We start from the raw sequence: 11,759 nt of genomic DNA, 5'->3' as shown, positions 1-11,759 counted from the left end.
GTCCCAGCATACTCAGCAGCAACAGTTGGAAGTCAGGAGACCTCAAGCTGGATTTTCTCCTACCCTGAACCCTCTCAACAGTGCTGAAACTAATAGGCTGGAGCAGGTAGAACTGATGAGGCAGATAAAATCTTTACAACAGAGAAGGTGCCTGAGAAGCAGTGCATTAATTTGATTAAATTTAAAGCTAGCAGCTAGAAAACAGCCTCAAAGTGTTTTACTTTTGGCTGAGCATGTTTAGCACCATAAATGGCAGAGAAGTCAGGGAGTAGAAGAGCCCATGTTCATTTATCACAATAGGACAGCACCTAAGTAACAGGCTCTCACACTGAAAAACAATGTTTAGCTTAGCTCCTGCAGTAATCTTTGCACCATGGATTACTGTTTTTGCAGAGAAAAAGGATAGAAAGCTGGGTGGGTTTTTTATAGGTCTTCCTGCTTCAGTACAAATACATCTTACATTCAGCTGCACTTGGCAAACCAAGGGAAGAGGTTGCACTTGGCAAACTAAATTGTATTTAGTCTGTAGCTAGAAATGTTTAGAATCTGTTCCTGAAAACAGCCCTGAGTATGTCATTGCACTGGGCAGTGTTCAGCTGGTGTCAGCTGAAGTATGGGAGGTGGGAAATCATCTTGCAAGGAGTGTATAGATTCAGGTATATCTTGTATTAAAATACCTGCCATTTGCCTCTGTCTGGCCATGTGAAAGGCTGAGCTGCTTCGTAATTTATTTTTCCAACTCCTTGGGATCAAAACATCTCTGCAAACAAGAATTTAATGAGAAGGACTGACCTATCCTGCTCTTCTTGCTATTTGACAATGAAATTTTAATCAGCATCTCCTCAGAAGACAAACTACTTGCCAGGCCAATTTTGTATAATTGATATTTTCATTAGATTTCCACTACATCCTCTGGGGATTTCAAAGGCACTTCCACATAGAAGGATTTGCACTGGCACTTCCATACCCTGACTAGCAAGCCCTGTCCCATAATGTAATGGCATCCCCTAAAGCCACCAATGGAAAGTCATCAGCCACCCTTCTTCACTTCAGGAGCTTGTTCTAGGTGAGGAGAGCAGAAACATTTCTTTAAGGAGAACAGGTCAAACCCAGCAATTCACCAGTGTAATTTTTACCCATAGCTGGGTTTGTGAAAACTCCTCAGGATCCCAAGCAGAAACTTCACTGAAGACCTGATCATCTAGAAGCTGGGGGACACGGAAAAGCATTCAGGTAGAGTTAATCTGTCTTCACCAGCATACTAAGCTATGGTCTGAGGGCTCCTAAGCTCTAGTTATGGCCAAGCATTTTGTAGGCATCGTAGAAGAGGGAAGGGTAGAAATGGCATTCCTCCTTCTTCTACCAGGAGAATGAAAGGTACAAACCTGCACTTAAACACCTTCCAGCCTCTCAGGATACTTGCCTTTGAATATTAAGATGTAAAGCTCAGACTCTTGAGTTAAAAGTATAAGGACCAGGACACACCTTAAAATAACTTGTCCCAAGCTCTGTTTTTATTTTGCCTCAAACAGCGACCTGTATTTTCTACAATTTTAATTTGTGTCATCAGATTGTGATGGCAGCTTTCCATTTCAAATAGTTAATTTCACTTTATGAGATAAATCCCTTTAGTAATTTGTTCTTTGCAGTTACTGCAGATAGCAATGATTAGAATATTTAAAATATTAGACTGTAGCTTTTTTCTAAAGAAAAAAAAAAGAAAAAAAAGAGTGGAATATCAGAAGGTAATGACAAGGTTGTTAGATGTTAGAGCCTTTTCCTGACTGCAAGAGTTCACATTTCTGGCCAGGATTTCTTTTATATTAGGCAGAGAAATTGCTGTTTTATTTTAAAATTAGAAGGATCTGTAGTCCTGAAAGCTGTAAAGCTTCTTCTAACTCCGTCTAGCCTAAAAAAAAGCATCGCTTCAACCCACAACCCCTGCCTTGCAATGCCTAGCCAAGCAGATAATTCTGAAAAGTTACCCAGACCACAACCACTTTTACAACTTGAGGCAGCAGACTGCAGTCCGAAAGCAACACTCATTCAGGGTGATACACCTGAATGATTTCATTTTCTTTGATACTATCATTGTGTTGTAAAAATCATCTACTCTCATTTATTGTTTATGGCTTCATATGGCTAGGTTTATATTGCCTAATTACCAGTATGCAGGATTTCACTCTGTGAAGCACAGCATTTTAATTTCTATCAGCTGTCATAACCTGGAAAGACAATTAAACACTCTTCATTTCCCATTTAAAATGGTATAAGAATGCCAGACATTAATACCAGAAGAGAACATGCGGATAGCTTCAAACTTTCCTTTGGCACCCGGCCATCAGGAAGGTTCAGCAGAAGTTCACCATTTCCCATTGTGTAAGTCTATTTGTTTAACATTTCTTTTGTTTGAAACTGGCCTTGTCAAATGTGATCTCTACATAGTTTTCATTTGGCCCTTCACTCATATCTGAGCTGTCACTCCAGTAGAAGCAGTTTGACTTTAGGTTTAACAGGAATGTAATCATAAGAAGATAAAGTTTTAAAAAATTAACGTAACTTTTCAGCTTAAGCATAAAGGCATCCTTCAAAAAGAGACTGGGCAGCCTCAGAATCTCATATTATAAAATCCCAAAGACACTTCCAAGGACCACGATTCAATAACTTAGTTCACTTCATCATTGTAGACAGGCTAGCCCAGGTTTTGAAGCCAAATTCCAATCTCTATAGTTATAATTTGACTAGATTGGAAAAAAAAAAAAAAGAAAAAAGAGAAAGAAAAGGATTCACATTGTTTTGAGTGAGGAACATATCCTTCACTTCCTGTTCTACATGGCAATGCTGAGCAGGGTTAAACACTCATCATCTTCCCCTCCTTGAGCATGAAGCCATCCACATGCTGGTACACGTCATCCATGATGCCCTACAGGGTCCTTCTGACACTAAGCATCCATGTGTTTGCTTTGTGTGATATAATGACATCTACCTAAACAAATGAATGCCATCTCCTGGCAGGTCTGAGTTTCAGAATTTAACTGGGGCCTGGAATTATATTTGCTCTTACCTCTCCAGTTACTGCTACTTGGGCTATGGTTGTACATGCAACTGCTGATGAAGGCTTCCAGCTAGGGCATGTACCTGTCTGTATATCTAATCACCTAGCTGATATTGAACGAGAATAGTGGTATTTTCTTTTAACTATGAATTATAGTATGTAAACGGATGTTGCTGAGACCTGTTATTAAACTATATATAAAATGTGTTATATTAAAAGGTAATATATAACTAAACAGTGTGCAGCTCCACCTTTTCTAGGATTTTATATGAAGATGAAAAATACCACATTACTGTTGGCATATATTGGAAATGAAGGACCTCTACTCTAATCTCCTTATCAAGGTAGGTCCTGTTTACAGCAGGTTTTGAGTCCAGTCAAGTTTCGCATATCTCCAAAGACAGAGGTTTTACAACCTTCTCTGGGCAACCTGAGCCAGTATTTCTCCACCATCATGATAGGAAAGTATTTTCCTCTATAGAGGCGGATTTTTTCATTTAAGACACATACAACAGAAGGTGAAAAAATCGACCCTAGCTGGATCTAGAAGCCACAGTCATTTCTGGCATGGTTTGCTCAGCTCTCAAACTTTCTGCTTCCTCCTTAGTATTTTTCCACCACATACAGAATTATATTTCTCTCTAATCTCCTACATTTCCTAGATACCCCATTTGTGTCCTAGAAGCTGCCAAGGTAGTGTCTCATTTTAATTTCTTGATGGCCTTGCTCAAAGGCCTGCTGTCACTGTATGGAAGCCCAGTATATTGAAAAAATCAGTTACAGAAAATTATACAGTTACAGATTTCCAGATGGCCTCTTCATATTCAGTACAAAAGAGTTAAATAACTGCAGCAAGAGCAGCAGAGTTGTCTCTTCCAGGGTCAATACATATAGCAAGAAAGTAACATAAGCTGATGCAAGGTATGTAAACATCCCAAGCAGGATCCTATGCCAGCCCTACACCACACCCCAAAGAACACTGTCCTCTCAGGGATGTACCCTCCCCTTGTCCCCAGTAAGTTGCTGCTGTTTCCCTTTTGCTGATCTCCCGCAAAAGGGAGGAGGAAATGAGTTCAGTTAGTGTCCCTGATAGCTAGGAGTGACATAGCACACTCCTCACGTCACAGCATATTTCATCATCTATGTATCTTTAATCTGAAAACACAGATCTCCTTTTTTAAAGGGACTAGGAGTCTTGCTGGTGCAACATGCCAGCACTGTACTGCAAAATGAAAGGGAACTATAGCTTAGACTGATGCTTCTTGGCTTGCTGCTTTCTCTCCCAAACCTTTGATTTTTTTTTCAGTTATGATCACCACACTGGTCCTTACTGCTGACAAGCATTAACATCTTTCTGATGCTTCATCTAATCTACTGTACCCTTCCTTCACTGTCAGAGATGTGGCAATGGTAACAACAGTACTCATCAAATGTCAGCTCAGAGACGGGCTGTCCCCATAAGGAGAGCCATCTGAATTTACAAAGCATGAATAGCTTGATGTGATCACAAGAACTAACTATACAAAGCATGTCTCTGAGAGGCTTTTGGCAAGCTCCTAATTGTCATATGTATTCAATGAGCTGCTCTTTGCCACAATATTGTCTTCTTTGATATCCTTAGAGAACAGAAAATAATTGCAAGTTAGCTGTATCTTTACCATACACAGGGAATGCTTCAGCATTCCCTGTTCTCATACTTGAATGATATACATACCTATTTATATAGTATAAATTAGAAAGTGACTATTTTTGGCACCTATAATTTGAAAGATTCCTCCTCTAACACAGTTAAACATTTCTGAAATGGTGCTCCATAATGTTAAAGAGCTGCTGCTCCCACATTGCAGTGGGAGACACTCACAAGTTTGTAAATGAACAGTTATTTCAAATTCAAGAATTAAATCAGAAATACCTATTGTATCCATAAGATTTTAAAAAGGCATTTTAAAAATTATTAATGACATTGTGGAAGAGTTTTGAGCCGTCCCTTCCCCACCCCAAACCCTAATGGCCACCTTCCAAAGTGATATGGAGGTAGGGCAATGACAAGGATTCAGATTTCAGAGAATATGTGAAAATGTTATTGAAAATGGAAGAGTTTATTCTCCAGTTTTCCATGAGGAAAATAAAATTGTGTAAGATGCAAGATCATATCTTTAACATAGCACATTTTTCATTTTGAAGAAAACCAAGCAATAATTCCCAGCCCACTGGGAAGGAGAACAGTAATTTGCACAGTGTACTCATGTAGGCTCCCTCTGTGCTAACAATCTGTAGCTATTTTAATGTTTTTTAGCTATGGCATTCTTACATGTCACTGAAAACATCCAGCTTTCTATGCAACAAATTTGTACTCTAATGACGTAGTCGTCTAGAATATGTATTCCTTTACATGTTATGAGATAGCAAGCTTGAAATGAAACTAAGACCACACAAACCAGATCAAAGATGAACAACCTGCATACCTGGTACAAGGGTCTGCTTACATCCAAAGTGCCAACTTGCTCTTCCTCTTTCCACAGTGCTTTTATTATTCTTTGGTGGGTTTTTTTTCAGGGTTGATTATAAAATCTGGCCTCTTCCCTGGTTCTCTATGTGATTTTGCCTGTTACAGAGTTGTTAATGAGTATGATTAAGCTGGCACATCTTTAAGTAACATTAAGCTACTTGAAATATATTCCTCCTAATATACCAGTTTATTTTGGTATGTCAAGAGAATATTTATAAATCTCCTCTTACTTGCCCCAGAGGAGTTTATTCCTTTACACCTTTATAGTTAGGCTATGTGTATTTTGAATTTATCTAGTGTCCTTCTGTTTCGACCTTCACCACACTTCCTTCCCAGATCTAATTTTCTTGTTGATGACTGGGTCTATTTTCACTTGTCTTCCTACAAGGTCGTAACTCCAGTGTGGTTTTGCTCTCAGAAAGCAAAAATTCCACCTGTGGTTTCAGGGGAGGTGCAGTTGCCATTGCAGACTTCAAAGCCAAACAGCCTTGCCTCCTCTGGGCATAGGAAGAGCTCACAGCAGGGTCATCACCTTTGAAACGGTGAGAAGCTTAATCAGGGTACTGCTCACTTTATGCTTAGAGTTTGTGGCTACCTACAAACATACTGTCCCTGTTGTGTATTTGCTGCCTCTCCCCAGAGCAGACTGCAACCCCTTCTTGCCTATTTGTTCATTAAACTCACCCAGAGATTCACCCAGGTGTATCAGAAGCACTTCCAGTGCTATCTTCTTTGATGCGTAATGTGTTGTTTTGCTCTTCTAAAATACCACATCCCATATCACCCCCCCTACTATATTCAATAAAAGGTCAAACTGCCAATTGCATTTTCTCTTCTACCACCATTTCATCCATAAGCTGAACTTTGGAACATTAAATTACCAGCAAAAAGGAATTTTCACTCACTCACATTCTCTTCTTCCCAGAAAGGAACTGCTGCAGCATTGGACTAAAAAGGCATGACTGGAAGGTAGGTTTGGAGCCCACCTCACAGCACTTGTGCAGTACCGCACAGGCTGCTCCAGCCTGTCACAAGAGAAACTCTTGGTCCTGTGTGGAAGCACAATACAACACTCACTGAGGGCTGAGGAGTGAATCCACAGGAGTTTTTATTTTGAAAACTAATAAATTCCCAGTTATTAAGCTAGTTCTCAGCTCCCTTACCCCATTCCTAGCCATGTGTTGCCTTCTGAAACCCCATCCTCTATTTTCACTGATTTCTCCATCTTCTCATGTCTCACTCCCGTGAAACTGTACTCATCTGAAGAGCAGAGCTCCTGTTCCATGTCCCTTCATGGGAGGCTGGTGTTGTAAGCTTTTTTGTGTAAGCATGGTACCTATGTCCCCCAGTGAGGTTATTCCTGCTGCCTGGTTTCATGCATCCAGCTTTGGTGCCTCAGGAGATGCTAAAAAAAAAAAAAAAGGAAAAAAAGGTCTTCACCAGAGAGCACAGCTTGGCCCGGCTACAACATGTGAATTAGCCTTCACTGACTAAGTAGAGCCAAGGCAAACCAGCTTTCTAATGCCTAATTTAAATTAGGCAATAAGATTACTGCCTGCACCATCACTCTAACAAACATCCATCTCCTGCCCCACGCTCATCCCAGGTTTGCTCCTTGGCTTTTACAGTCACTTCAAAGAGGTGGAAATTACAGATCACCTACATGTAGGGAAGTGCAGGATCTGTCATGCTCTGTCAAAATTTATTTTAACTGCTTGTAAATGAAGATCAGAGTGCTACTAACAATGCCTTGGGATAAGAGTGGCATTGTGGACTAAAAGAACTAAACTGTATAAAACATTTAGTTTTGGTGACAGACTTGCAATGAAACTGACAAGTAGTTTAGTGAGGGACTGCAAATATACCAGGACATTTATAACATCATTTGAGAATTGTTTAGCACACTGAATTAGCAATAAAGCTAATTCAATGTATAATTTTATGAAGAGATTCTTCCTTCAGGTCTCAAAATGTGTATGTCTGACGGTCCATCCTTCCTTTGCAAATTATTTTTTTATTTTTTTATCAATTTCTCCCACCATCAGGTTTCAAAGAGGGATGTTCAGTTATCTAACTACTGAAGCTGGTTTGGGCACTTGCCAGCTTCTAAGGCATCATGTTCACTATACACTAGACTGCTTTGAAGGATGCCTTTCATCTAAAATATCACATCCTTTAGAGCTATATTTTACCTATATTTATTTGGTCTTTACTTCTAGAAGTTTCTTTCACCTCTCACTGAAATCCAAAGGAAATTTTTGTGGCAGGGCTGAGGTAAATTAAAACTGACTCCAAAAGGGGAGGGCTATTTTTGTTAATAAAACCAGTAAATGCCTCTGCCAGGAAGCTGTGAATACCAGGATGGACAGGTGCTTCACATCAAGTAGAAATACTGTGTTTATTTAGACAGACACACAGGTTCTGGGCAGTGGTCATTAGAGATGCTACTGACACAGGGGACAACAACTGAAAGTGCTCAGGAAACTTTTGGGCTGGCCCAGAAGAAGTACAGCATCATGGAGACAATGGAGGCAAGCATTCTTCCTTTTCACTTTTAGTTGAAGACAAAGTAACAGCAGCACATTGTAGCACCATGATGTGTACAAATACGAGCTCTAGAAACACATTTTGTGCCACCTTATGGCACAAAAATAACCTAGTTCAGATCTATTGCAAAGTTTACAAGGAAGTTCTTTCAGTCAATCTAACAACCTTCCCTGAAACCTCATGCTATAATTAGGTGCTTTCCAAACTCAGGTGACTGAGTTCCCTTGTCCTGATGATTTACACTTGCCTTCCATTTTGCCCTCTGTGATTCAGAAAAGCTACTGTGAAGCTATCTCTGCTCACAGTCTGTAGCCCACAAGAAATAGAAGCGATCTGAAATGTCCCCAGGGAAAACATAGAGGTTCACATTTCACCAGGCTTTACTCATTCCTGTAGAGAGACCGTACCTTTGGGTACTTCTCTGCACTGACGTATTTGCTCCGTCAGCAGCTATAAGGAAGACACGGGTAACTTCCTCCAATGCTGGAAGATACAAGCCTACAGTTCTACTCATACAGTGCAATATTTCTTTATTAAGAGCACCATGAAATCCTGACCCCAGTGAGACAACAGACACTGAGTTAAGTCTTTGCTGACTGAGACTTTTTGTCCTTTCACTAAGACACATTTTATTCTTGGTTTTAGGCATAGTTTTTTCACTACTGATACCAATCTGTATATTAACTAAAGAACTGAGTGGGACCATCACATGATGCACATCTAGAAGTATGTTTTAGTGGTTGAGTACAAAGTTTGGAGTTAAGACTTTAAATAATTTTCTTAGGAATTATTTCTTTGGGAATTACTTGACAAACAAAATTGACTTAGATGAATTACAGACTTGGTCCGGTATAGATTAACTTTACTAAATTCATATGAATAGTCTAATTGTGTCTGTAGTTCTAAGCACCTAAATCTCTGCCATCATATCACTATGCAAAAAGCCTGAATGATAAAAGCTCTTAAGAGCATGCAGGAAGACTATTTTACCATCACTTTAAAAGAAAAAAAAAATATTAAAATATGTAATGTAACATGATCTTAAGCACAGTAACATACAACAGGCAGAAAACAGCAATGGTTATTATGTAGAAACTGAGAATTTTCAGTAGTAGTGAAGAAATTACTTCTTTCTTGTGACCCTGTCTTGTAACCACTGCTGTGAACAGAACTATTGATCCAAGAGAAGATGTTTTGCTCAAAGGCTCGAATTCAGACTCCCTGTAAGCAGGCAGCCCTACTCTAAGCATGCTGCCCAGCAGTGTACTTGAGCCAAGTAGAGATGACCTTGTAATTCAAAGTCCTCTTATTTTCTGACAGGTAAGTCCTAGCCTAGATAACTGGTTTTCCCATCAGCTGCATAAGTGTAGTTACTTTCTTGTAAGTAATTACAGAAAATACAGTTTCTGTCTCTCTTGCATCCATCCAGATTTCAGGCCAGCTTCCACTTGCCTTCCAACCTTCTTATCATCTGCAGCTGAGTCATCTCCCATGCTTCCTGTAGTCTGGATTAATTCCTTCTTTGGCAGATGGAATTTCCCCTCCCACCCTTCCTCCACAGTCTCCTTGAATAAGTCATCTTACTTCCCTGCCGTAGCTTTTCCATCTCTAACATTAGAATCGGTACACTTCCCTTCCTCAGACCAATTTTTAGAAAAAATCCACTTCTAGCTGCAAAATACTGTGATGACTGCCACAGAAAACTACATAAGCAACATAATCCACAGTGTGCTTTCACAAGGGTATTAATGAAGGGCATTTTAGGAATGGAAGGTTATAGTCACATCAAGCTGACAAACAAGTATCAGCTACTTCACAGACAAGGCTGCTGTGGCGGGCGGGGGGGAGGGAAATCAGATCTCTCATATGGAGCTGAGGATTTGTGGGGCTCAACCTGAGTAGGTAGAGCAGGAGCAGGAAGAGAAGATGCATAATGTACCAAACACAGGCAATCTGGTTTCTGGGACAGAGGCAACAGTGATGACTAAAGCTTGGAGGCACTTTTAGCACTTCAGGAACCAACCTGAGATTTTAGGAGATAGTCTTACTAAATGCTCTTCCTCCACAGCCCTGGTCACACTACAGAAAACAGTGTCTCCTGAGAAAAACTGCAGCTACAGGGAGAGTGCTGAGGTTAATGAAAACATCATCCAGCTCTCCACTTGGCACTTGGACTGTGCCAATATTGACCAAATCAGTGATGTTATTAAATAGACTTTCATTTGAAATGTGAACAAGTAAATATTACTGCTACCTCTAATGAGACTTGGAGAACGCACATACCCAAACGCCCCTGTTCATTACCCTTACACATTGCTTAGAGAGCACAGTGTTTGGAAATAATGTGCTGTATCTCAGCTAGATTAGATGCAATTATAAGAAAGGTAAAAGCAGAAAGAAGCTTGCAGTTTATGCTGGACACTACCTTGTGAACTGAATATTATATCAAAATGTGTTGTATTCATAGTTTATCTGTATTTTCTCAGCTCAGAGTTAAAGTGTGAAAAATTCTGCATGCCAACACAGGCGTGTGAGAACACTGGAGTACTCCCAGGACAGACGTACCTGAGAAACCTTACTGTACCTCCCCGTGATGAACAGGACGGAACCAAAAGGAAGCAAAAGGCACCTAAAATCTCTTGGCTTCTGCACACACTTCATACACATTCTTTGCTATGAGTATGAACTTCACCTTTGGAGGGTAAATAAAATATTTACAGTCTATACATTTTGGAAAATTGTTTCAGCAGCAGATCTACTTTCCTGGTCTGCTCCAGGACAGATTGGGTAACAATCTCAAACTCATCTCCCAGCCCACAAGAGGTAATAGAACATCTTGGAAAAGATTTTGTGATTTTCTGCTGGAGAGGATACTGAAGTGCTTCCCATAAAATACAAATTATATTATGCATATATTGCTGTAAGTCTTTTGCAATACAGTTTTGTTGTATACAGATATTTTTTGTTGGTTTCGCTTACATTTGCTAACTTTTATGGGCTCTGAATAAGTCATATTTCTGAATCATTTGCATTATTCTTAATACCATTGTGACTGGGATTTTACACAGCACTTTACTAGCAGGACATGCATGTTGAAACAAATTGTAATGCTAGGGATTTGTATCTTCAAAGCGCTGTTCAAATACTGCACAATAAAACTTTGCACCGTTTGGGTGAGGAACCAAGAAATATTTATTCCTGTTTCACTGGGGACTCAGAAACCAAGTGTCTGAAATTGATGCTATGCCCAAATGAGCCCAGCACACAGTCCAGGTGGGGCCCCAAAGCTGATCTGCACCTCAGAGTCCCCACCATGCCCAGGGAAGAGCAGGCTCCTTATTTTTTGAAATGGTCTTTCACATTCAAAGAAGCCATTTTGAACATGAAACACAACCTCTGGTGCATAGCAGGGAACTCCTACCCAGTCTCAGAAGTTGTTGGGCTAAATTTCTCCCTGTCCAATGCCATGGATTTGGGCAAGTGTAGACCTCCTCCTGTACTTCTATAGTGGTACACATAAATATATAATGAGGTTAGGTATGGTGTTCAGTCTCCCTTCTGGTCACAGTATAGAAAATATAGTTAACACTTAGGTAACAATGCAGTTAAATGGAATAAGATTAATGGAGGTAGCTATTTTCTGAAAGA

Source organism: Pezoporus occidentalis, unplaced genomic scaffold (genome assembly GCF_034315485.1).
Source record: "Pezoporus occidentalis ecotype Australia unplaced genomic scaffold, CSIRO_AGI_Poc_V1 ctg95, whole genome shotgun sequence".
In the NCBI taxonomy this organism is placed as follows: Eukaryota; Metazoa; Chordata; class Aves; order Psittaciformes; family Psittacidae; genus Pezoporus; species Pezoporus occidentalis.
This window is presented reverse-complemented; position numbering follows the sequence as displayed.